This window comes from Poecilia reticulata, linkage group LG10 (assembly GCF_000633615.1).
Source record: "Poecilia reticulata strain Guanapo linkage group LG10, Guppy_female_1.0+MT, whole genome shotgun sequence".
In the NCBI taxonomy this organism is placed as follows: domain Eukaryota; kingdom Metazoa; phylum Chordata; class Actinopteri; order Cyprinodontiformes; family Poeciliidae; genus Poecilia; species Poecilia reticulata.
The window spans coordinates 13,649,675-13,674,606 of record NC_024340.1 but is presented as its reverse complement, the minus strand read 5'-3'; the positions used below and the strand labels follow the sequence as shown (position 1 = coordinate 13,674,606).

The 24,932-nt window shown below is 36.9% G+C and overlaps 1 protein-coding gene across 1 annotated transcript in view; it reads right to left on the bottom strand.

Moving 5' to 3' along the window:
- Nucleotides 1-4,234, bottom strand: part of fat2 (FAT atypical cadherin 2) — a 98,425-nt gene extending 94,191 nt beyond the window's left edge. Inside the window, exon 1 of the mRNA XM_008420846.2 lies at nt 4,040-4,234. The gene's annotated coding sequence lies outside the window, so the exon portion shown is untranslated. The remainder of the gene's footprint in view (nt 1-4,039) is intronic.
- Nucleotides 4,235-24,932: the final 20,698 nt, after the last annotated feature.

Sequence of the window (24,932 nt, the reverse complement as noted above, 5' to 3'; positions counted from 1 at the left end):
ACAATAAGCAAGAAACAATATACAATTTGAGAATATCAGTTGACAAATTATGGTAGTTCTGTGATAGTTTGAAGACTCTTTTCTGCTTCAGGAAGATTCACCTTCATTGATGGAACCATGGATTCTACACTAGAAATGGTTGGTTACAGTCAGCAGTTCACAGCCTCAGTCTTGAACACATTTGGGTTATGCAAAATGAGAGGGATGTGGAGCTTCATTGTCTGTGACCTTGAAAAAGCCAATCATAGTCAAAAACCTTGCAATGTTGCTAAATCAGAAAGATTCTCACAAAGAAGAGTGGGCCAGAGATCCTCCACAAGGAATTTAAAGACTGGTTGCTAGTTATTGCCAATAGTTGAAAGCAGTCGTTGGCGCCAAGAGTTGCACAACCAGTTATTAGGTAAAGGGGGCGATTACTTTATGACACCAGGCCAAGAAATGAAATGATCCATTGAAAACAGTTTTGTTTTTTATTTACTCAGACTGGCAAGGTCTGATAATACAAAAATCTTATAAAATTATTGTAAATAACCTAAAAGTAATTCAACAGTAGTGATGATCCTAAACTGGTTGATTCAAGTAAATATTGGGATTATCCAGATTTTGTCCAGCATTCATGTTTTACTTCAGGAAGTTAATGTTTCAAAATATCATTTTGGCCTTTTCAATTGTTTGGGTTTATGCTAATGAGTGCACACTGTTCACAGCCATTGTAGTGTGACTCAGTTGGTTCAGCTGAGTGTGTGGCTCTCTGCTATAATTATTGTAATTTTTGTGTTCCTAACGACTGTGTGGTTACTCCTGGTTGTAAAATAATCTGCCCATCAGGTATAAGATAATTGAAGGTACTGATGATTCTGTAAAAACAAACATGCAATATGCCTGATTATATAAGCACATGGAGAGGTCTTCCTTCTTTTAAACAGCAAATGAGTCTTTGGGTGATATTTGGGAGTTAGGGCTGGACAAGTCTCTGTCTTGTTATTTGAGAGAAATGCCTTCAAGCACTTTGTTCTCACTTTATTACTTTTTCCTGAATGATTCTTATCAGTTCACAGCTCTGACCTCTGACTTCTGAGCTAATGACTCCAGTTGGCAGTAAGATTTATTCTCCTGTTGACTTTATCTAAAAAGATGACATTACAACCACTTTGAAGGTACAATCTTAACCCGTTTAATCCCTTTTTTTTCCAGCGATACAGGCAGGAAGTAAAGAGGTCTGGTCATGTGACCTTTCACACTAGATACATCGAATTGATATTGCTTAGACATTATTATTTGACTTAAAAACTCCAATTAGTTGCTAAAAGTCAAAACAATTCTTTTAGAGGTTCAGAAGTAAGAAAAAATGTCTGGCAACAATTGTTGCCGGTGGGATTAAACGGTCAATTTTCCATGTCTGTTTTCCTTCAATTAAGGAAATTTGGGTCACGTTTTAACGAAGTAAAAAATGTTTTCTGTCTCCACGACCATAAAAACTTAACCATATTGCATGACCTGAAAAGTACCAACACTTTTTTATTTTTTTTTATTTTACTTTCACAGTCAATGCCATTGTTGGAGTTCACTGAGATCAGACTTCTTGGATTAAGTTAGGGCGAGGTTATGATGCTAACCCCTGTCTGGAATTAGAGAGGGGCGTGGCGTTCACTTTACCTCTCTCACACCCACAGTAAGTAAGGCTTTAACTTAAGCTTTGAGGTTGTCCTGTAATAAGTCCCTGCTTTTCTGGTCCAAAAGCAGTTAACCAACAGCAGGAGTTTAAGGCATCCAATCAACCCCTGAGCATCTTTATAACTCAATTTAATGTATTTGGTTTTCATATAAATGTTTAGTTTTTTTTAGGTTTGGATGACTCTTATTTTGGACTTCAGTGCCTTCGATTTTCTTCTGCTCTGATAAACTCTGCATAAAGGAGCAGCAGAATGTTACTGTCGACACAATAGCTTATGAACTGTGAAATTGAAAATTTCAGGAAAATAGTCCAGGTAGGAAAAGCCTGTCAGGTGCTTCATCATGCTATCAGGATGGCTCAATAAAGTTTTGCAGGTCATACATCAAATCTGACTCAAACAATCTGTGCATTAACTCTGCTCTTTTATACAAAGCCTTAAGCATTTCCTATCAATACAAACTCCAAAGATTAAATGTTTTTGATGACTAGAATAGTTATATTAAGCTCCTGGGTACACACAGTTTTATGAAAGCCAACCAAATTATTCTGATTTCTCAGTATTATGACATGGATTGACTCTCTTTTAGCATTAAGTTAACAAACAGTTACATTTTCTCTGAAATGCACCACACACAAGCAGTGGAACATTAATAAACCACATAATTTATATAACATTAAGTTTATAAAAGTGGAGGACTCTTGTGGGCTCCCTTCTTTGGTTCTTGGCACTAGATAAAAATAATAAAAATAGTGATGAAATCATGAGTCAGTAGAAGTCTGTCCGGTGATTGCATTATGTTTTCTTAACACTGTGGCTGTCGTCCTACACACAGTGAAGAGCTGTTGGTCCACCGGAAGCAATAAGGTAAGCATGTCAAAAACAACTTAAGATTTGAACCTCGTCCTGAACCAATTGATCCCAAAGTGGTGTCAGAGATGGATCGGTTTCAGTTTGTAAGAGTGGACACCAAAATGGCTGGTCGGCAGGTTTGTGACGTTTCTATCATGTTTGACAGCCCAAACTAGAGAAGCATAAATAGTTGGTATCCTTTATGACAATACAATTTTATCTCTGTGTGAAACAGACTGCTGTCTACAGGGTTAGGTCATGCCAAGTGAAGGGTGAAGGGTTGAGTGGAGGGGTCGAGGATGTTCCTTTGAGTTAAACGGACCCCACACACAAATAAGCACCCACGCCCAGGCTTACAACGAAAGCCATAATTACAGAAAGGGTCAAGAAATGCCTCTGCAGGATTCCCAGTTAGCTTCCCTGTCACTCCTTCAGACAATTTTGACAACAGGAGTTGAGCTGGAGTGGATATGGTAGACAGATCTAGTTTTAAACTACTGAGGTTTTCACTTGGCTAATTAAGTATCTCCAATTTAGACAGAAACACAGGTCAAAAGTCCAGCAGGTTCATCTGATGGTGCATCGCTCATTTTACTGCTGGCAGTTGTGTTCATTCTTTTTCTAAAAAAATCCGAACAACCACATTATCAGCCATCAACCAGTTTTAGTTTTCCCTTAAAATCACCTGTGATGTTAGTTGTAATAATTCAACAATTATTTAAAAATAACGTAAAGTTCCATAAGTCAGACTATAACCATGGGCAAGTAATCTAAACTAAATGAAAACTGATTTACCCTTATTCTTCAAAAGGCTAAACAAAGCAACATCTGGAATTTCTTACAAAAGATGTTTGAACAAAAAGAGCAATTTGCATTAGGAACATCATTTGTCGTTATTAAAGTATTGACCATATTTCGAAGGCCATCTGAGTTTCCATTCATCACACACACCTCCGTCAATGTGTGAATGCAGTGCAAGCAGACCTTGCAGGAAAGTGACAGAAGCCAGAGGGTACACTTTCACCTCAAGACCAAACCAACTTCTGATTGAAAAAAAAAGGTTCATCTTGTTCTGTCGCTGCAAAAGATTTGTGCACATGTTCCAATCTGATTGAGCAATTCACTTTCTCACAATGTGAACCAGGTGAAAGTTGAAAAACGAAAAGCAAGGAGGAAGACGTTTTAGATGAGTGGAACTGCGTGCGCTGACTTGCGTAAAGCATGTCAGAGCTCTTTACTGTTCTCATGCAAATGTCTTAAAATTCCAAGGAAACATATTGGAATTTCTTGGAGTCACCCAAACATGCCAGATAATTCACTGTGATCTTATAAAAGCATCTTGAAGAGAAACCAACATGTTTGGTTGAGTAACATTTAAAAGGTTTGCTCCTGTTGTAGAGCAACTTTACTGTTTATACCTCCTCCAGGACGGTGTTTAGTATTACATTACAACTAAATAGCGGTGGCTCTCTTCATAATAAACAGTGTGAATTGGAGTGTAGCAGTAAACTTACCTGAGGTCCAGTTAGGCGACTCTTCCAGGAATACTTTCTCCCTTGCAAACGCTTCAGGAACTTCAAGAAAACTCTGACGGCATGGTGACAACCAGCATACTCCCACAGAGCTGTTCTGTGCAGTCCATTGGGAAAAAGAAATACACTCATGTGAAGTTGTTCAAGTTGGTGTTAGCTCCTTCAAAGTTGCTGCAGTAGAGAGCTACTGAGACATCTCAAAACCTCCCTCAGTATCTCCATCCACTCCACCCACTTTTGACTGTCCCTCCTCTCACACACACGCACACACACACACACACACGCACACACACGCTCTCTCTCCATGTGCCCAGATTGTGGGCCTCCCGCTTTTCTTGCCTGTGGGCTCAGGCCTTTGGACCAAAGCCAAATTTGTCTTGCTTCTGTGAATGTGTACATACTAGCGCCTGTGCATGTGTGAGTTTATGTGTCTTTTAGCATTTCTCACCTTGTAATTTCCTTTTTTCCGACAATTAATGTGTGTGTGTAATAGTTTCTTTACAAGAGGCTCACTGTATTGCATTATTGCATAATGTAAAAGCGCACTGACCTTGCCTGTGCCTTTACAAGGTTTGTTTTGTGTGGTTTTGGGAACTGACGGTCTGACGGGATGCCTCCATCCTTGCATTCCTTCCTTCCAACCATGACATTTGCAACACTTTGCGCTAAGACCACGGGAGTATTAAAATGTTATATTCCACTGAAATAAAAATAAAATAATACAAACAATATATAAATGTCTTCTTTCCTCTTGTTTTCATTATTTTTGGTACTTGTGTTAAGATAATTGGGATGGGGACGTGTGTACATTTGTTTTTATGTGGCTTACATAAAAACATTAGCCTTTGGCTTGATGAAACGAGTGTTTTAGTGGATCACTTTCTAAGTTGTGCAGTACGACGGTTGTGATGGAAGAGGTGTTCAATTCAGCAAGAATGAACTGTGTGATCTGGTGAATCGGTCCTTTTAAAATACTAATTCTAGAGATTCAGTACACTCAAATCATCTGCCGTTCCCATCACTAGTTTGCAAACAACTTGGTAAATTACTGCCTCCTTCTGGTTGTGAGTTTAAAAATGTGTTATTGGCAGGTGGAAAGAGAAAAACAATGATAATAACAATGTATTTACCAGTTACAAGTATTTTCCTATTGAGAAATAGGTTTGCAGCCTGTACACACATAAAATCAAAAATCATACCAAGACATCAATACATAATCAAAACAATAGTCTACTTTGTAGCAATTAACTATTTGAATACTTTGTACCTTTTGATAAGCAGACTTAATTGTAAATAATTTAATTGATAACTAAATTAGGCAAAATGGCTAAGTACTGCGAAACAACAAAATTCATTCACTAAAGTATTTTCCTTTCAGCTTATAAACACAAAATATTGAAAAACCCACCTTTCGTTGTTGAGTCACTGCTTTGTCAGGCAAAAGAGACTCTTTTCATTCGAAGAAGTGGTACTGAAAATTGTGCTTTTTGTTCACAAAAGTAAACTTTTAATGGAGGCCACACACAAAGTCGTCTTTTCTGAACTGATGATTATGGGTATTACTATGATTAAAACCTAATAAAAAAGGGGGTTATTCACTGTTTGTCTGTGTTTGCAACAGACTCATCAGGCTTTTGTGTTGCTGTTGTGTAAACCCTGCAGGTAAGCAGTTTACGCAGCTCTGTAAGTCCTAGCTCAGGGCCATTAATGGTTAGGAATGAGGGGGGAGAACAATGTATTTTGTGGGAGGTGTATCTTATGTGTTTATCATGTCAGGCTCAAGAAACATTAAGTAATTTTGTTCAGATGAAGACCTGAAAACCTGAATATCCGCTAACAATTACCTAACAATGACCACTGATTACGTTCTCTAGGTCATCAAAATGAATTAGGGCTTATGAACAAGAAAAAATATTTTAGTTCTTTTGTGATTCACAGAAAAAGATTTATTCTGACTAATAGACTAATTATGTGTATAATACTCATTGCATCAATGGACTAAAAATTAAATGCTTGGTTTATATAGAAGGTGTCCTCTACAACAAGTCTAAACAGTTTGAATGTATGATGTGACCTCAAAAAAGTTGCTATGATTTTCAGTTTTCAGTACTAAAATCTGTCCAATTTTTTGTGACATCTAAAAAACAATTTAGAGTAATTTCAGAAGGAAAAGTAAAATAAATTAGATCAAATATAGTAATCAATTCTTGGTCCTAAATAATAATGAAAAACGAATAAGACACTTCTTTTCACAGTGTGATGCTGCAAGATGCAAAAAGACAGTAGATTTTGTGTTAACTAATCAAAGGCAGAAAAGACAAACCTGAAAATCATTTTATCCTCAAGCTCCCCATGTAGAGGTTTTCTACATAAAGAGGTTTAAAACAACTAAAAATAGAATCAGATAACTAAGTTCATCACAGTTTCAAAAGTCTTGTCCTTCAACTTTCCTGGATTAAAAAAATGTAAGATAGACAGTGCAGATTTTTGTGATTTGAAGCTAAATATTGATGCAATTCTCTGGAAAAGAACATATAATACAATCTCTATAAACAAAGAAGTTCATGATCAAGAAAATGTAGAAGAATCACCTTCAAGTTTAACTGTTAGATGAGGTGAGAGAGGAGATATTGTTCAGTCATCAGTAACCGTTTGTTTTATGAAGGACCTAAAGTTGTATTTTAGGTTTTGTTGACAGATTTTTAACATGAACTTTTAGCAAGTACAGGGGAGCTAAAGCTCAAATAAATCAGTATATTTTCTACACTACTTTGTATCTGGTTAGCATAGCTTAAACGACATTGATGGTATTTGTTAAGATAGAAAAAAACTATTATATGAATGTAAGCTTGTGTTCCTTCATTGGTTTAAGCAATTTAGAGTCAACTTCTCCTCGAGTGATGTGGAGCAGTCAAAACTAAATTCATGCCACTTGTTAACAGAGATGATGATTATTTCTTTGTTTTGTCTGTGTGGAATAAAATTGGAATCAATACTGAGCTCATATCAAGAAACCAATTGACTAAAGTGACACATAATTTGTTTCAGTTGAGATATATATATAAAGTAAGCATAAAATAGGGTTTGAGGAGCCTTGAGGAAGTCAATATGACAGAGTTTTCATTTCCATATTTATGGCCCATCTCACCCCAGTGGCTTTAAACAGTGTTTTATTTCACAGAGAGTAAGCTTCACAGCAAGCTTTACTATTTTAATGCAGAAATTACAATGTTTTGCCAACACAGGATGTGAATGAAAGTGGCTCACGCATCTCAAACCTCATCAGTGGGCAACTGTCACCAAAACAACAGCTCAACTATTTTATATAACCGAGGAGAAAAAAGAGCCCGAAAAAAAGTAAAAATGCTGAATAAATGTCTTTACATTCCCAACAAGGTCAATCGATTCAACACTCCCCAATGACAATACCTATGAACTATTGAAGTATGAACTATGAAATGTGAAGATTAACATTTAACTTTAGGCAATGCTAAACTATAGGGTTACTTTTAACTCTGTAACCCAAAGAAAATGGTTGGAAATAATGAGACACAGGTCTATAAAGTAGGAAGAACAAATTAATAAATAAAAATTAAATGTAACTTAATTGCCAATGTTGTTCTTCATGGAAACAAATTGAAAATCACAGATCTGGAGAACAACTAAAGAAGAGCAGAAATCTCAGGGGAGACAGAGAATGACAAACAGTTTGTGAATTAAAAGCTGATGAAGAAAGAATGGCAATGAGAGATGTTGGAAAATTGTTGGGTGAGTGGAGATAAACAAAAACAAAATGGGAAACAAAGGAGAGCAGGAGCTGATAAGAATAAGAGGTAAAATCAAGCAGATTGAAGATTGAAAATGTGGGTTACAAAGAGGTGGACATTGAGGTAGAGAGGATGATAAAGGAGGAGAGAGGAAGACAGATGATGAGGGGAAAACAAGGGAGGAGGCGTGATCTAGAAATAAACACCAACAGAAGGTGGGCACGAAGCCACCGGCAGCAGGTGAACCTGAGCCGAGAGCAGGAGAGCCTGGAGGAAATGAAGGCTCAAATCCACCTTATGCAACCTGCTGCTGCTACATCATGCTGCTGACGCCATACTGCTCAACATTTGCATCTACAGTGGGGGTCGCTCAGCTGATTATTATGTTCTTCTGACTGACTTACAGTTGGGTAAAATGTCACCAATGTCCCTTAACACCAAGTAAATGTCTGATTTATGCCTCATAGCTACAGTTTCACAATGACAATCCAATGACTGAACAGAACCAAAGTCTGTGATATACATAAAAACATTTATTCAACGTATTTGAAGGGAATCATGCTTTCCTTTCAATTCTTTGTGTATGCTTGCTGTGGAAAACATTTTTTCCTTTGCTAAATGTAGAAGTAAACAGTAATTTGAATTTGTTAATGATATAATTCAATTCAGACATCTTTTAAATGTTGATAATCTGGATCTGAGCTACACAATACTTTAAAACTCTAGAAGTTTTAATGCCGCCCAACCACAATTATTTAATTGGTGACAGTTTGTTTGTAATTGAAGTGCAGAGCTTTGGTTTTGATATCTTACGTTAAATGTTAAGAAATACAATGTTGTTTAGCCACAATATTGGACAAATATATAAACAAACAAAATTATTAAAAACAAAATGTTTAACTTTAACACAATTGTTTCAAGCCTTAAATAGCCCCAGATTCCCATGTTAAGTCCTTTCAACACTTTGCCAAAATGGCAGCAGTCCCCAATTTGTGTTTCAGGGTCTTTAAGTCTGAAATTTAATCTTTAACATTTATTTTTTGTACACTGCATTTTATTTTATTTGTTCAACTGTAAAGAGGTCTTGTAAAAGTGACTTTTTACCAGTTTGCTGTCTTAATAACAGAAGAGGAATATTAGTATACACTTAGTTTGGAAATACGGATCATATTTTGGTTAAATGTTTGTACTTACATTTTTCCTACATAAATCTTCCCAAAAAAATGCACTGTAGAAGAATACATGTATATTTTATAAGATGTTTGGTCTAACAACAAAATAAAAAAAGGTGTGTCACTCTGGAACTAAAATTAATTTCTGACAGGCAAGATTCAGAAACATATTGGGAAAGCCGATCAGATATTATTTTCCTGTATAAATATGGATGCTGGTGGCAGCAGGTCATAATTTAGGATTCAGATAAACAATGTGACTCGATTCAAAAGCCACTGTTTTTACTCTGGTGCCCACAGAGACGTCTACACAGCTGCATGCAGAGTTCGTAGTTTGGAGTTGCAAAGTAATTTGAATAATTACAACTTTTGCTCCATAATTTAAAATCCTAAATGATAGAGCAATGAGCACCTGAAATAATTAAAAGGAGTAACTTTTTTATAGACCAATTTGTTTTCATTTTCTCATAATTCAACTCAAATAATTTTTTAAAGTATATTTGTAACTCATGAAGCAGAAACTGTACCTCCATAATTCATCCATCCATCCATTTTCTTGCACCCTTGTCCCTCAGTGGGGTCGGGAGGGTTGCTGGTGTCTATCTCCAGCTGGCGTACCGGGCGAGAGKCGGGGTCACCTGGACAGGTCGCCAGTCTGTCGCAGGGCAACACAGAGACACACAGGACAAACAACCAGGCACACACACACTCACACCTAGGTGCAATTTGGAGAGACCAATTGACCTGACAGTCATGTTTTTGGACTGTGGGAGGAAGCCGGAGTACCCGGAGAAAACCCATGCATGCACAGGGAGAACATGCAAACTCCATGCAGAAAGACTGGGGCCGGGAATCGAACCCAGAACCTTCTTGCTGCAAGGCAACAGCTCTACCAACTGCGCCACTGTGCAGCCCTACCTCCATAATTCCTGTTTTAAAATGTTATTTCTGAATGTGTGTATTCGACTGCATCAGATAACAAGAACAATCAGGAATCATAGCTGGTAAGCAAGTGTTTTGCAGGTCAAAGTTCATGTTAGCAAAGACCAATTTAAGTGTAGATGAGTAATTACCAAAGCACCACAACATCCAGATAAAACTGTCTTTTGAGCTGCAGAGCAAACAGAACAAACCCATCTGTTGTTGCTCGGTGGCACCACTCTGGATCTTGAACCTAATTTAGATCCTTTTGATAACTAATATTCATTATATATCTGCAGCTCCATATGAAAATCACACAAATACCTACAATTATCTTTCTGTCCATCACAATTTGACTGCAGGCACACTATCTGAAATCCTTAAGCTTGCCAGTTTTTCTGCTTGCAGCACATGATCTTCAAAGACAAAATGTTCACTTATTGCTCAACATATCCAACTGACTGCCAGCAACCTCTGTAATAAGAAAATCAATGTTTTTTTGTGTGTTTTTTTTTCTATTTCGCCTGTCAGTAGTTTATTGTGCTTGGGGCGCTATGGTGTCAGATTATGCTAAACTACACATGCAGAGCTGTGAGGATAAAAAAATAAAAAAATAAATCTTGTGTGCTATTACTAAAGGAATGTTGCAAACGCTCGTGAGCAGAAACAAAACATCTCTACCTTGATTTACAAAGACCACCAACAAGATTGTGTAAAAGTCAAAGTATATGGTGGATCAAATTATGTTCAGAGATGCACAGGCATGTTTTCTACTTTCTAATATGTCAGGGCTGTCAGAGGTCTTCAGTGTGAGTGAAGGTAACACAGAGCCATAAATGTTTTCTCTGTGTTTGGGTCAAATTTTGAACAAGAGACATAAGTGTAAGGAGCTCTAGCAAATCAAAACAGTTGAAAATGATAGAATCTGCCAAAAAACAGACAGATTCAAATGTCAAGTATCATAATCTCATGGGCAAAGAAGTCTGAAAATGAACATCATTTTAGTGGAAATAAGTTTTTGCTGTGATGCAAAGATAGCTGGTTCAAATTGCACCCTTCTGTGATACGATGCACAGTTGTTTCTTTGGACTGTAAAAGTAAATCACTTCTTTAAATCCATTATTACAAAAAATGCCATTTGAACATAATTTTGATGATGGCAGAAAAAAGGGAAACACCAATTAAGCTCCACCTTAATCTTGTCACCAACATGCACTGTCCAAAACTTATCTGAGAATAAACTGTTGATACAGCAATAGTAAAATCTAGGCATGATTCAGACTTTGCAACATTTAGTCAGAATCTTTTTGATGCAACTTTTACCCAACAAGTTGGCCAATCAAGTAAAATACCCACATTAGTGCAGTTCACCTCATACTTTTATAGAATACTGATACAGCAAGTAAAAACCACCCACTTTTACTGTTTATGAAACAATAAACAACCTTTGCAAACATAAGAAAAGCAACCATGTTTTTCTAGTGGTGACAAAGAGTAATAAATCCTGAAATTTGTGTATCTTTTTTATTGGCCATAAAATTACCAAATGTAGTCATTGGTCATTTTTGCGCGTGTCAAAAAATTGAAATTTTTATTTATTTTTTCATAAATAGGATGCAATTTAGACTTAACAGCTAACTTTTGGGTTAAGTTTCAAAAGAGGACCATAGAACAATAAAAAAGACCTTAAGTGCTTTTATTAGAGAATTTAGGAAAATACCTGGAGTTAAAATTGAGCTTTTGTCACGACTAGTTCACCGGGGCAAGCAAGTTTTCATTTAAGCTGATCTCTGTGTAAACGTTCGAGTCCTTCAGTTCAGCCGTGTCCTCCTCTTGTTCCACTCTGTCACATTCAGATTGATGTTTAGTGAAAGGATGACTGTCGCCACAAGTCATCCCCACAAGTCTGCAGGTGAATTAATGGACAGAGGGTGCAGAGTTTTGAATAGACCCCAGCTGACCTTTTCTTCAAAGCAAGCCAGAGTGTCTGTCAACAAGTTCACCTCTTTGCACTCTTACCTGTCACAAGCGACAAGGAATTCAGTAATTTAGGGTCTGAACAGGGTTAGGGGCCAATGAGGAACAAAATGGAGGTTTAATTCAATGTTTTTGTCAGAACCAAAGGGGCAAGTGATTTACTCCCTGGCCATTAACTTGTGTCTTTTCTTAACCTGGGACATTTCTCAATGAATTCGATTTATTTAACCACCTTGACAAGCTGTCATGTTCTTCCCATTTAAGCTTCAGTGGATGTTGATGTAGTCAGGTACATAATGTTTTTGATCCTGTGGCAGTTCAACTGCAAACTCCCATGAGATCTAGAGAGATAAACATTAGAAAAAACTTAGGCTGAATTCCTCCAGACAACAGCGTGACATTCATGGTAATGTGGTGTCTTTTTATGTTTTAGAATTTCTTTCACCGTGCAAACAATCAGTGATAAAAGCAACGATAAAAACTCAACAAAGCTGTAAATCTGATGTGTCTCATGGTGGTGAATCTAAAATATACCGTGTGCTTATATAAAAAAAAAAATCTATGAGCCAAAGCAGGCAAACAATACATAGGGATGTTTCTTTTCTGAACTAAAACTTCTGTCTTTGAGTCATCTCTGTAGTTTTTATATCTTCCACACTTCTCTCATTCTATAAAAGATGTAAAATTATCAGCCCTTGCAGGAGTACCTTTGATTTGTAGTTGCCCCCACCTCACCTGACGCCTACCCAGACAGCCTGATAAGAATCATGCAAGCAGCAGCAGGACTCAATGATCCTATTCATCGAATAAGAACAGATGGTATTCTGGGAAACAAGACCAAGTTCTGGTCACTGTTTAAGAGGTCCCTAATTTGGGGGCAATAGCACCGGTTCTGAGACTCTAGAGATCAACTTGATAAATGGATTTTCCATTTTCTGCTAACTTCAAAGACTTACCTAATTCCTGCAGAAACAACATTTGACTTTAAAGCGTCTTCAATTTATTGCTAAAGCTACATTTGTATGCACTTTTGACAACTTCTGCCTCATCAAGTGAAAATAAATCTGGGGTAAGAGGTGCTACAAGGCTAGAAAAATCACAATAAACTTTACATAATTTCACATATGCTGCAAAAGAAGAAATGATAACATCAGAGCAGAGCTTTGATTGATGGTACTCCCTAACTCTGCCTTTATCTTGTCCCATCCTGAGTTATCTCTGCATTTATGCAGGACAGGTTTTGGCTGCTGGAGGACAAACTGACCACTTTTTCTCACTTTACTACTTTCTCTTTTGGCTACCAGTGGCGCAACTACACATTATTCAGGTGGATGCGAAAACATAGATCGGCGCCCCCCTCCCCCAGGGAAGGAACGTCAGGGTAAAGGAACGAGTAATAAGAAATATATTTTTCTGTTTATTTTGTATGATTTTTTTTTCTTCTTTTTGCTGTTGTTGTTTTTGAAGTGTTTAAGGAGATGGTATTTAGTTTCTCTGAGGTTATTAATCATGTCAGTGTGGGATACAACAAGGATCACATCTGAATGATAATATCAACCAGAACCACAAATATTTACACACCAGCAACTGTGGGGTTTGAATATACAGGTTCTTGCACAAGACAGTATGACATGGATACATACTAAAGGTAACGTGATTGAGTTTTTACTTGACATTTGGATGAGCTGTCCTGAAAGATCACAATCTTTCTGCCTCTGGCTCTGAGGGATAGGGGGCAACAGAGGATGAAATTGAAGCAAGAGGAAAGAAATGTTTGTGAAAAATGACAAAAAGATCCAATTTCCAAATAATTCACATTAAACTATTGCAAACTAAGAAGCAATCAAAGATCAAATGTCTGCTAAAGTGTTGGATTTTTCAGGAATCATTTAAAAACAGGAATGTTGTGAATTTGGAGCTCCTTGTAAATATCCTCAGTTCCTCTTTGGTGAAAATCCATAGCCAAATGATTGAAAGTAACTTCTACATCAAACAAAACTACTACATTGAATTATGTGTAGGGCAGATGAAATAACATTACAACAAATTTCAAAAACATAAAAACATCAATGTTAAACAGCTACCTTTTCCAACTCAAAGCCAGGTTTTTTTTTTAAATGTTTTTTTAAGACAACACTGCTTTTCATTTTCTGACAAACCTTTACAAATCAAGTTTGACACCTTCAGAGATCTTGTATTTCTTAACTATCGTCCTCCCTGCTGTCTGTGCAGCACCAAACAAAGGCTCTCTTTCAGGTGTTATCTTGTCCTGGCTATGGCCTTGTGCTCCTCCACCAAAAAAAAAACATTTTTTTCCCCTTTTCTGCCTATCGCCAGCCTGTGCCTGAGCAACCTGAGTTTGGGATCTTACATTTCACAGGAAAGTGCATAAAAAAAAACATCCTGTCTAAAATCCCCTCCTTCTTACTGGTTCTTAAAATTAGTGCTGATTCTTGCTTAGACCTGAAACATTGACTAAACAAGTTGGTTTATGTGGACACCAGACTTACGTTAATGGTATGATGAAGGATTTTATGATGCATTAGGAGTTGGCCAGAATGAGATTATCATTCTCTAAAACTGTAAAAAGTAACACTAAGATTTCATATTACAGTATTAACACTAACATTTTAAATGAAAATTATAACATGAAGAAATATCCTTTGAATAAAACAGGGAATCAAAAATTATTTGTATACTGCAGCTAAACTTCTTTTGCAGATGGGATATTAGTTATAAAATGCTGTGTAGAATATTTTTTGCATTTGTATAAGTAGACCTAAATAAAAATTAGGAATAAACAACTTTAAGATTTAGTCCATAAATGCATATTTTTGTTGTTCTGCTCCATTTAACAACACTATTCATGTTCCCTGCTGCTGATTGGCTGTACCCACAAGAGCGGAGGTAAGGAAGAATGTGGATATCATCTACTGCAGTAGTCCCAAGGCAGACAAGACATTAGTGCATATTATGGTGTTGGAAATATTAAAATAGGCAGTAATAATTCAAATATTGAATTAACATTAATGGCTGCCTCGTTCACTTGGGCATTTCTCTCTTCTCAGTGGGGGAGAATAGTTTATTTTCGTTAAGCTTCATAGCATCGAACCGGCGCATTACATATGCCACGTCCAAATATCAGCGATTGGGTAAAGTTTAAAATGTCAGCAGCGTCCACACCTCCAGCAAGCAAGCATTTCTCCACAGGCCAAGGGTCCAGACCTTCTGTGTGAAGCAAACATAAAAAAAGAATAGATTTTTACCAGGCTATCCACAGACAGTTGCACAATGCCTCATGCAAACCCAAAACATAAACATTAATGAAGTTTGTCAACTGCTGGTAATGCTATCTCAGGTATCTACAAGGGATCCTCTGTGTCTAGCGACCTTCATTCACCATTTTGACTGCAAAAGATATTTACCTCATTGTTTTTTTGTCAATAACAATACATTTCTGCTTGGAGTTCACTTGCTGAGAGGTAAAGCCATTAGTGTTCCACCTGGCAATCACACAGAATGGGACCCATAAATATTGTCTAGATACTCCTGCAGCACCTCTCCAGGAGAAAACAGACATCTGTCTTAGGGTGGAACGTAAATTGTGGTTGACTGACAACATTAGTCTTTTCTGAAGCCCTGAAAATGCTTTTTTAACTGCCGCTCTGACGTGTGGCTATATAGAAAGAGAGATAGACAGATGGATGAATGGACAGTGTGTCATGTGTGTCAGTGAAGCAGAACTGCTGAGAATTTGCTCCTTGTTTCCTGGAGCCTGCTGTGTTCACACACATGGACACTTCAACCATAAGGTGTACACTGACACAGACATTTATACTCACACACACATACACATTTTGGGCAGTCCTGTACCTCCTGCTTCAGCACCATCTGCCCACTTGATTTATGGGCATACCAACACAAGGTCCCACTCACAGACACTGTTTTAAGAAAATCTTTTATGGATATTCATAAACAAACACTAAATCTGTTTCACGTCAGAGTGTATCCTACTTCTTAAACTGAAATTGTAGGTTGTAAGCAAAGCAAAACACAAAAAAGTATAAATATAACCAAAAATGTCAAATATCAAAACAAAAGACCAAATATTCCATTGAAGTCTGTGGAGTACAGACTGGCAATTAAAATTCTCTTTTATAACATTTTTGTACTTTCATTGAGGACTCTACTGCTTCTAGACATAGCCCAAGAGCTAAAAACAACATTCAGCTGTTTTTCTCCTTATTAGCAAGAAACAAATGTTCAAAAACTGTCATGAAAATGTTTTGCATAGACTACAGACATATCCAAACTTGATCAAAAAAGCATAATGTGTCTCCTTTAAAAAATAATAAAAAGAAATAACTATTTTAAAGAAAGCATATTTACTGAAGTGACATAAAGTAAAGGTAAAAAGTGTTAAAAAAAATCAGACTTTCAATTTCAGTAGTTTCATAGTAAGCCCACATTTTGCATTATAATGTTTTTGAATTAGTTTGATGCAATATTCTAATCTAAGAAATTCAATATCATGTCATCAGCATTTGGGGGGAGTGTTTCATACAAAATGTACTTTCTTGAGAATCTATCTAATGTTATAATCTCATTCCCTCCTCAAAAACAGATATTTGCTTTGAGCCATTCACTCATGTGTGAGGAGTAGTTGAGTCTTCTGTGGCAGCCATTCGTGGTTAATGCCTTCTCAAACAATGTGCCAACTATTTACCCAAAGCTCCACCTTGGAGCTTCAGTCTGAGCAGCAGCGACAGTAGCTTGCAAAATTCAGATGAGTGGACATAATTTGCTGTACTGAATGCCTTTTCAACAGAACCCCTGCATCACACTGACAGACATTTGAATTTATGTTCTAACCATAGATGAGGAGTGGACAAAAAATGACATTTTTGTTAATCTCTTCCTTTACTATGACAGCTCAGGCACCGTTTTACAATAGAGGAAGCAACAAACCATCAGTCCAGCTTCAACTCATCCACTTGAGTGGATGAGTTGTTGTTTCTGTTTTGCTTATTATTTTGGATATTTATTGCTTATTATTTTGGATATTTATCCATGAGCCACGACATGGATATCCTTATTCACTATTATTCATTATCATGTATAGATTTATAGATCAGTCTTTCTCTACCAACTGCAGTTTCTCATAGAGTAGAATAGGATGCCCCCTCTTTTATTTATTTGTACTAAAGTTATGTAACTGAAGTAGTCAAGACCATCAGTGTGATGGAAAATAACTGCAAACATTCGTGTTGTGTGAGAGTTGTGCCTAAATTGTGTCAGAAAGCAGCAATTGAAGTGAATGTGACAGCTCTAAAAGCTTGTCTTGGACCAAGCCTGCCGCCTGGCATGGGCTCAGTGCCCTTTATCTCACAGTGCTTGCTTTGGAAGACATTGACATTTTCTTCAAGTGAAGCAAAGCAGTTTTTAACCATTTTTTAAAGGTCAAAGAGAGTATGAACGTTACAAAAGGGTCTGTAAGAGTGATCATTGCATTCATTAAGATTTGGTTTGATCAAGGCTTTCAAATCCTGCAAAAGTAGGATAAAAGCATATAGGTCACTGGAGGGCTTATTCCAGGGCCAACACAGTACAGGGGTGGGTAATAAAAGACCCATATCTGGATGTTTTGTTTCACTTAGACACCTGCCCTTGAGGGAATATTTACACTGGTGAGTATATATATCTAAATATCTATTAATATAGATGGAGTAATTTTGGTACATCAGTCGTGCCTGGGAAAGATTACCCAATGTTTCATGTTTTCTCCACCTGTGGATAATGGCTCTCATTGTGGCTCAACAAACCTTGGAAGAGGTTTTGTTACAGTTTCCCTGTAACAAAAGTGAATTTAAGTGAAATGTTGGCCTCATTTCATTAGAAAAACCTTAGAAAAACCTTCTTCTTCTAACAGATGTCAATCATTTTGTTTCTCGCTGATTGCTGGTTTTCATTCACTGATCATGGTTTGTTAGTTTTTCATGTTTTCTAACAGATTCTAAGTGATTTTCTTTGTTTGTTCATTACAGACGAGGAATCTCATGCCTCTCATGACGTATACATTCTGTTCTTGGAGGGTCAGATTTGTTTGTTGCTTGTTTCTGTTTTTCTCACATCAATTAGCTCCCTATGACACAAACATGAGAAATAGTATGCTTTGAATGTTTCCCTTCTTTTCATTTTAAATTGAAGGCTTTGGCTGTTGCACCTACCACTCTTTAGATGTCAAGGCATAGTTTCTCTTTTCATTCTCTTTAATTGTTAAATACCTTCTTTGAACTGCCAGCTGTGCGATTTGTATTAATCACAACACACGTATAGCTCAATAAGTGCTTCTTCCTCAACATGAATCTGTGACGCATGGCTGCATGAAACAACGTGTTTTTGAGTAGATAGAGGTTTTACAGATATACTGATTTATCAGATGTCTAACACTGTTTTAAGTGATATGAATCTATGTGTACATAAAAATGTATCTTCTTCCTTGTGTATATATGATGAGGAAAAGTCACATCAGTTGCAGAATCACTTTTTTATTGTGTGGATGCAACTTTTCCTAAACCAAACACCTTGATCTGTCCAGTGGTATTTTCTGTACCTTAGATGAGCTTTGACATAGGCTGTCTCTGTGTATGTGTGTAACTGAAGCCTGTTAATTCCAGTAAAAATCCTTTCTCTGTGAATGATGTGGAACACAATACGAAGATTTAGGTTTTCAGAAATAGCTCAAAGAGAACTCTCAAAGATTTGCACTCCAGTACAAATATCTTTAGGTGTCCTGAGGCCAAACACACTGTTGGGCTCAAAATTTATCCAAGTTGCAAGCAGGCGTCTTTCATAGCAGCAACAAAGTCATGTTTTTCATGCGTACAAAAAAGAACTGCAGCAAGAATTTGATATGACAGAAACTAAGGGAGGCTACAGATAAGAACTTGTTGGCTTCAAGAAAGTTAAGCAAAACAATTTGATGACTCAGAAAAGGAAAAACGGGGGTGAGAATATTTCAAAGATGCCAACTAATTAGACTTGTTTTTTCACTGTCTCCTGGTTCAACACTTGAACAGAGGCACCAGGTTTTAACCTCGGACTGGGGTGGCAGTCCCAGGTTTTAAGAGGCTTGGTCAAGCAGTTTGCTCCGACTGTTGAGGGATCTTCTCAGCCTCCCTGGGAAAGTTTACAACAGGGTGTTGAAAAGGAGGCGTTCACTGACTGCCAAATTTCATGTTCAGAAAACACCGAGTGGGTTTTGTCCTTGCTGTTGAAACAATGGAGCAGATTAGCTACTAGATTTCTGCAAAGTGGTTGAAAATGTACTTTGTAAGCAATTTGTACATTTATTTTGTAAATGAAGGTCCACCAATAAGAAGAAAGTGTTAAGGAGCACAGAATCTGCGTTGATTCATTGCAAAATTTTGGTTTTATGATATAATACTTAAATTATCTGAGAAACAGAATTTTGTGTTTTCATTAGCTCTGTATCATATTAATAAAATTAAATCAAAATAAACACATGGAATGTACCACACTGCGTGTAATAAGGCTGAATATAAGTTACAAATTAGCTTTGAAACATTATCCTTGTTTATTAAAATAAACAAATGTTCCTCACTGACTCAAAGCAACTCTCTGGAGGACAAAACACCGTCAACAGCTTTTCTTTCCCACCATGTTACCAAAAAGAGAAACTTCTCCCCCAATGCAAATGTGTAAATATAATTGTGTCCCTAGAGTGAATAACAACAAACACGCAAACACATGATCAGCACCCAACTGAACACTGAGCAGACATAATGTAGTTGGAGAACGATCAAGGGACTTTTCACTTGTGCAACGTTGGTGAAGCGTGTCTGACCCTCCTGAAAACACACTTACAAAAGGCGGACAAGAACTCTGCCAACATCTCACACACCCTCACACACACACACGAGCATTTCGCTGTGCTGCATATGCTCGAGCCTCTCTTGACAGTTTTATTTTTATTGGCAGCTCTGTCTTTTCAGTCAGGATAATGGCTCATATTTTTTTAACTCCCTGTTAGATCAACTGTTTGCCAGAGTGTGATGAAGCACAATACGGTTCCTTCATGCAAATGAGCCTTTTATCTGACTCCTGAACTCCCTGCTCCATAAAGCTCAACAGAGTCGAGTTCACTGCAGATGAATAGGTATTAATCACTTTTATTCCACATAAACACAATGCCATTATAAAGTGGCAGGTGATGCTATTTTCTCAAGTTTATGAAAAAAAACTAAACACAAAACTTCTAAATTAAGTTTTTACCCTACAGATTTCACATGTCAATTAACAGTGAAAAGGCCTAATGGTTCTGAAAGACAGTTTTCATACACACAATTAGAGTTGCTTAATAATTGAGAAACATAATCACTTTCTGAAACTGTCTTTTATCTTGAAAATAAGAACTCCCTCAACATCCAGTAATCAGGGAATCACGGACCAATCACCTATAAGGCAGGTTAATAAATGCAGAAACAAAAAAAAACTCTTTGTTGCCACAGTACACCAGGACTGCGTCCATGGTAATTATGTTTAATTAGTAGACATTGATTAAGTAATTATTAGAATGTGTAAGCAACAAAAGTGAAAGGTTATTTAGAAAGAGAAGCTGGTGCAATGATGGCACCCAAAGTTTACACTGTCCAAAACAAAGAGAAATTACAAAAAAGAAACAAGAGCTCCATATTACACTCTTCTGAGTTTCCATGACAGCACATGTAAGAAAGAAAACATGCCTTGCATGAAGCCAAAGCCTTTTTAATTAACATATTACGGCCACTTCACTTATGTTTGCAAAGTTGCTTCTGAATGGCCTGCAAATCTTCTGGAACGATGTTATTGGGACAAATGAAACCAATACTGGAGACATCTTTCAAGAAAACTAATCAAAGCACAACTGAACAAACCCTCACAACAGCTGTCCGGTAAAGTGGTAGAGAGATGATTATTTGGGCATCATTTTAGCCACAGCATCTGGTCACATTGTAATCATTAACAATGATGACACAGCAGCAAATCTCTATATGAACGGCCAACAAGGTGGTGTCAGTATGGGACGCTTTTGCAACTTAAAAAATACTAATGACTGAGGTCCAAAGATCTGTTGTTTAAATGTGCTTTAATACAAGACATTATATATGTTGCTATGGTAGTAATTGATGTTTATCAGAGTTGTAAAGAACTTCCTTTACAGTATTGCAATGAATGACTGAAGGAAAACAGGCTCCTGGTTCAAGTTTTTGCAGCTAAAAGTTGTTCCACAGGAAACAAAATTCACCCAAAACAAAGTTCACCCAATATTAGGACTCTGAAAATAATTTATAGGGATAATTCAGATACAACCTATGTGGGTTCATGTTGTCTCCAACTGTGACCAGCGTCAGGTGCTACGGTGCTGCATGGGGCAGAGTGTACAGCCCATGGACAGAGGCCTCAGTCCTGGATGTGGCTTCCATTTCAATCAGCTGTGACCACCTATTATTAAGCTCTGAAAGGTACCAAGCTGTTTTTTATATCATTAAATGGTAAATGTAAGTTTACTTTTTATGACTGTGACTCCATGTGGATAATAGCTCATGAACCACTTCTTAGAAAGGTAAAAACAAAGAGGATTCAACCATGGCTCCTTTTTCTTACAGAAGTTCTCAGAAATGGGTAAATGAAGCAGAACATTTTCAAAATGAAAGAAGAACAATAACCTAAAGGGTCTGTGTCATGTATTGACTATACACTGTTGATTCTGTGTTTAGAGCTTTTTTCTCCCCCATCAAAGGCATTGTCAACAGAGGAGAGATGTTAAATTTAAAGTCCTGCTTGTGTGTCAACAAAAATCAATGTGATGAAGGATGTATTACAAGAAGAAAAATAAAGAGATGAAATATTTCATCTGGTGAAATCAGTTTTTTACATCTCCATGGAGATGATAACTGACTTGGACCTTGACAAATTCTAACAATATGGGGCACATATCATATTGTTGTTTTCTTCTGTCAAATATGAAGTAACAAATGGTTTAGTCGCTTTCTCCGTTCTTTAGTGCCCCCTGTCATTAAGCTGTGAACTACAGGGCAGGAAGCCCCTAAACGTTCCCAGTTACCTCCTTGTGTTTCATCAAGTTCAGTAGCTACACGACTAGACTTGATGTCAAACATGATACTAATACATGTGACAGAGACAAGAAGGTCAGGACTGGATACGAACATCTTAATTCAGTTTAGCTTCCAGAGAAAAGTCTTCATGAGTCATTAAAATTGTTGCATGTAAATGTTGTAAGTGTGTGTGTGCGTGTGTGTGTGTGTGCAGATGCGTGTGGGTGTGCATGTGTGCGTGTGTGTGCGGATGCGTGTGTATGTGCATATGTGCGTGTGGCAGTGTGATGTATTGTAAATTAGCCAGAGATGATTTTTAGCAAAGAAAAAAAAAATTAGAAACAAACTGGAAGCGGATTAACAAAAATCTTGCTTAAGTGCTTATACAACAAATTTCTGGTTTATTGTTGATTGGTGGTTCTGTCATCACAGATGAAATGGAATAAAAATTATGCAGTTAAATACAATAAAATAAAATAAGTAGCATTTTTTCTGACTTTGGTGGTAAAAAGGCTACTTTGTCTAAAGGAACACCAGGGCAAAAAATATATTGTGGCATTATGTAATGATTTTTTTAAACTTAAAAAAAAAAAAGAAAAACAGCATTCTGATTTTTATCATTCGCTGCTGCTCTATTTGTGTCCTTAACATCCAGCAATTGAGAGACCTGATCTGAGGACCAGCATGAGATAAATGTGTCTTTCTGTAATGTTTACTAACCTCTGACACTGAGCAAGGCAGTTTCTACTTTGATATTACAGCTTGTCAGCATGATTTACAATTCCATTCGAGGGTGGAATGTCACATTAGAGCAGCTGCGATTTTTTCTGAATAGCAAGAAACAGTCCCTAATTACAGCCCTTCTGAACAAGAATAATCAGCTTTTCCCAGAGAAAATTAGCCTCATTGTTCTTTGTTGGTGCCCTGCAGAGAAGAGCTTAGATGTTGACAAGTTGGTTCGGATCCCCAGAGCTTGGAGACAATATCTACAGTAAGTATTTTGGCAACACTGCTGTTTTAGGCATGGCAGGTTTGTCCAAACCTGTTCAGTTATGAGAGCTGTCTGTTTGACATTGTGAAAGAAAGTGATTCCAAATGCGTTCCTTGATCTTCTGAGTCTGTATCCGCATGTTTCTTCTGGTCCGTATCACCACTAAGCTCTTTTTTTTCCCCTGTTTTTGTTGGAAGGCTCTTTTAATCTTCTGCTTCACTCAGGTTTTCTTCCTCCTTATTGAAACTGATCCTCTCTATGCAGCTCAGATGAAGTTCCTTAAAGGGAAACTAATGAAATCTCCAGTTTGTCTCAGTTTATTATTTATACTGTCTGAAGGCTAGTTAAAGTGAATAAAACACATAGCATAACAGAATAAATGGTTAAAAGCTATTGTTATTGGTGACCTGTCGAAAGGTCACAATACAATTACATGGGAAGCAGACGTCACAAATTTGTCATGTAATTCCTGCACTATAGATTTAAAAACTCATCATTGTTGAACAGTTGTTCCTCAGGCAGTTTTTCTGCCACACCTGATAATTCATAGCACACATTATGAGAATTTCATTATTACTATTATTATGGTTTATTGTGGTTCCATCATCATGTGTGCTGGAGAGAAAGTCCGAATTTAATAATAGGAAAGCCCTTGGTGAAATTACTGATGCTGTATGAGTTACGATAAATTACCATCGATGTTTCGACATGCTTGACATGAGCGTCATTTCCGGTTTTACGGGAGGTCAAGAGTGTAATTACCTTCTAAGTACAGGAACAAAAAATAGGTAAGTGGATGATAGGACATTGCTGAAGCTACATTCATTTGATAAAAGAAGTCCTAAATAGCTGATATTGTTAAATGCAATTGTATTGATAAATTTGTTGATAAATGGCGCTGGCTGTTTAAATACTGAAGCTGGAGATCTAATCAGGAAGAATTATCTCTACAAATGAAAAAATAATAATTTAAAGAGGCTATGAAAGTCTCTGTGAGGAGGTAGCAAATTAATACATTCCTGCTTATTGCATTCTGTTGCTTATAAAATTAATTGTTTCTGCCTCAGAGGCTGAAATGTTTATAAGGAATGATGGGAAATAATAAAATGAGGAAGACTTTCTTGAATGGACTGACATTTCTGATAAGCCTGCACCGCAGAGAAGCAAGTAATGAGATAAGTTGATTAAAAGCTGGTCAGGCAACAACACCAATCAAACACAATGTTGTAAATACATTTACTAATATATTTATTAGGTGCTTGTGTTTGATTTTTAATTTTTTTTTATGTTCCAGGACATTTACAAATATACTGGTATATTAATCAAGCATTAAAGGGACGACAATAAACTGGCATTTACAACATTGAAGACATGAATAACAACAGGCACACAAAATACAGTAGAGTGCCCAATTAACCTAGCATACATATTTATGGGGGAAGTCAGAGTATATGAAACTGCACATGCATGAGGATCATATGCATCATAATAACATTTTATAGGCAGACTTTCCATAATCTTTGGTTGAAAACTTTATTACAAAAACCTGTCTTGAATAACAGAATCAGAAATTGGTAAAAGGTTTGAGTAGATCACTGTGTGAAATGCCATACCTTGATAGAACACAGTATGATGCCCTAATGCTGTATAAACTTCAAAAATGCATTTTTACTTTAACAGTTATGTGGCTGTTTTAGGTTTTGGTCTCTTGTCTTCCTTTGTGGATGAGTAGAGAGCAGCAAGTGCTGACTGCCGTCTCTGTTCATATCCCCATTTTAAAAAAGTGACCTATTGACAACTAACAGCTGTTATAGATGTTTCCTCAGTTTTGGGTAAACAAGGAGGAAAAAGGACCTATTTAATAGAATATCTCCTTAATAGACTGAGCACCATGTCATCATCATAGGAAACTAAACATTATAATCTGAG